Below are 2792 nucleotides of genomic sequence, written 5' to 3'. Positions count from 1 at the left end.
CGTCGCTCTTCTGATTTTGTAGTTTGTCGGCTCGTTGTCGCACTTCCAGTCACATCACTGTCTGCCACACAGGAGAAACACGCGCCGAGCGGAAGAAAAAATAATGTTGGCGACGGTGCGGCTTCCAGTTTTTTTGTTTTTTTTTCCACGCTCGTTGTCACTGGCCAGGCTTCACGGACTGGGTTTTTAGCATGACACTTGCCAATAGCTTCTCAAAATGTCAACAAACACACACATACATGCAACATGAGCCAAAATCAGCTTCAAAAGCATCAGGGCCATCTCTTTAGATTTTCTAAAGAGATGGCACTGATGCTAGCAAGGCTAAGATCTTATTTAGCTTTTCATTTCTTTTTTTTTTTTAAATAACTTTTTCAAATATTTATTTATTTGGATTAAAAAAAAAACAACAACATTTTAAAAGTTCAGTACCTTTTTCCCATTAAGGCCCGACACTTCACAGTTGGCTCAGGTTAGTGTTGTAGCACTGGAGATTGGTCTTGGTCTCCAGACCACTTTTTAAGGGTCTCGGTCTCGTCTCAAACGCGGAGGATTTGCTGTTGGATTTAGAAGCAAACTTGAATTTAAAAAAAGATACTGGTCATTTTCTTGCATTATGTTGTTGTTTTTCTTTGATATTTAAAGTCTTGTCTTGGTCTCGATACTTTCTGGTCTTGACTACAACACTAGTACAGGTTCACTAGAGTGTACATCGCCGCCGCTGGTGTTCACTTTGCTGTATCAACTCTTTTTTTACTCGGAGTGAATAAGCAAGGATGTTGGAGGGCTGTGTTTGCAGTTTTTGCAGACCATGAGCTCCTTGTTGAGACACCCAAAGCAGTCCTGAAATAGTGTTACTTTACTTGTGTGTCACTTCAAAGCTACCAAAACCAGTGCAGTCCTCAAATAAACCTTCAGCAGTTATTAAATGGCGTGGTAACACTACCTCCTCTACTCTGCCGTGTTCCAGTAGAAGCTTTTCTTCGTCTGTGCAGTGCTGTCCTGGAGTCTTCAATCATCCAGCTGCATTGCGTCCAGGGCAGCCACTGCCTGGTTCTGACCTCCAGTGGCCCGCCGTTGGACCCAGTGCAGCCGTGTTCACTGAGTCCTTTATTATGATTGAAGAAAATTTTTAATTTTTTTCTTCATGGTCTCTTACTTTTAAAAATCTTTCTTATTTTCTTGAGAACTTTGTCCATGGTTTAGCAAGTTAAACGCTGATGGGCTACAACAGCCTGTCTGTGTTATGTGTCGGAATTACAGAAAAAAGAAAAAAGGAGGCTAGTGTTGGGTCGTTATCACTTATCCCAGGTTTAGGGATAATGTTTAAAGTTGGAATTATTGCACTAGGACTTGGTCAAAGTGATGAAAGTGAAAGTCAGGAGGGATTTTTCTTCAGAAACTCAGGCAATTCAGGGAAAAGTCAGATTTTTTTGTTTTGGCTTATGATTAAACTTGAACCAAGACTTGTTTTCCTGTCACATTGATCACTTTTATAATATGTTAGTGTATAATATGCAACTATAAAATACTAACTATCATAGGGCCAGCTCGTGCTCTGAGTACATATTCTGTTTTCAACAAAGCTGTCAGTGACGCTTCAGTCCGTCTCTACCTTGAATTGTTTTCCACAACTTGTCTTTTGTCTAACAAAAGTCACAGGTGAGGTGAAGAGGTCCAGGCCGGCTCAAAGCAAATTGAGCAGCGGCCTTCACTTCAACTTTCTGAGAAAGAAGGAAGCAGCGTGAGGTTGCGAGGAGATTACCAACCTCGGCTTAAATAAAGACAATTACTGTAGGAGGAGCCGCAATGTGCCATTCACAGCATGCTTACAGGTGGTCCAGCGTGGTAACTGCCACCTCGGCTAATCAAAGCCAGCTGCTATTAAAGTGATTCAGTGACTCAGTGGTTCGGTTCACTTGATAAACTACATACATTCAGAGCATTTTTGAGTTGCTCATTTGTTTCTTTCTGCTGTCAAATATTTTTTCTTTCTAATGATGATGCAAAAAAAAAAAAAAGGGTGAGTAAAGCCATGTACAAATAATAATAATAAAAGTATTAAAGTGCCAGTTTGAATTGAAAGCACTCTCCCTTGCTGCTGCGACTGAGATACCTGAGTCACTTCAGCGCACAGAGCCGTGATCGGCTTTCTCACAGCGTCTCACGCACAAGCAGCAAATAGGCTTTACAGAGAAAAACGTCATCCTTGAGAGTTCACAACGGTCGACAGAGACGCGAAACAAGGTGGTAAGAAGTGAGCCGCCGCCTTGGCCTCGCTCGCCCCTGGCTGCTCAGAGAATCAACTGAATTGCCGCTGACGTGGTTTGTGTGTGTGGGGTGGGGTGTGGGGGTGGAAGGCTCGACGGATGATAGAGGCTTCTTCTCCTTCCTCTACTTCTGTGCTCCCTCGTCAAAAGTGACAAAACGCCTCGCAATCTTTCGTGCTTCCCTGCAAACAGGAAGCCTGGAGACGGACTACGCGGCCAGACAAACGGCGTATCGGGCCGGGATCAGAGGCAATCCACTGATCCTCTTTCCCCCAGAGGCTCATCCAGCTTTGGAGCCTCTAAGATCCCTGCACGATACGCCACTAAGAGCAAGTCTTGTCGCAGCTAAGCCCCCCCCCTGGGTTCCACTCCCACAGCACCGCTCCGTCCGTCGTCTCCGTTTAACATTCACGCGAGTCGAGCGTGGATGCGTGATGACGACACGTCACTCTCGTCTTTCTTACACAACCTTACAGTTTCTTTATTTGCTTATGCACAGCACATCTCTTGGGAATATACATA

This window comes from Nelusetta ayraudi, unplaced genomic scaffold (genome assembly GCF_046127955.1).
Source record: "Nelusetta ayraudi isolate G7.1 ecotype Tasmania unplaced genomic scaffold, CSIRO-AGI_Nayr_v1 ptg000022l, whole genome shotgun sequence".
NCBI classification, from domain to species: Eukaryota; Metazoa; Chordata; class Actinopteri; order Tetraodontiformes; family Monacanthidae; genus Nelusetta; species Nelusetta ayraudi.
This window is presented reverse-complemented; position numbering follows the sequence as displayed.